Genomic DNA, 285 nt, shown 5'->3' on the forward strand with positions numbered 1-285 from the left:
AAAATATTGCGGCTATGGTTTCTCTGTTTCGTCCCCTGTTTCTCGCGCAGACACCTGACCTTTCAATCGGTGTTTAAGGCGTCTACGTCAGTTACAGGTGACGCCCGAGGTCCAAATAGAAGATACCTTATGGTCACATTTTTCTTTTTCACGCCATATCCTGAAGACATGTCGCGGAGAGCGACTTTTTTGTTCCTTAATTATTTATTTGAGCAGTAAGTTGTAGAGACTATGCTCTGTCTCAAACAATGAGCCTAAATAGTGCATTCGCGCAACTTTGAACGT

This window comes from Penaeus monodon, chromosome 22 (genome assembly GCF_015228065.2).
Source record: "Penaeus monodon isolate SGIC_2016 chromosome 22, NSTDA_Pmon_1, whole genome shotgun sequence".
Taxonomy (NCBI): Eukaryota; Metazoa; Arthropoda; class Malacostraca; order Decapoda; family Penaeidae; genus Penaeus; species Penaeus monodon.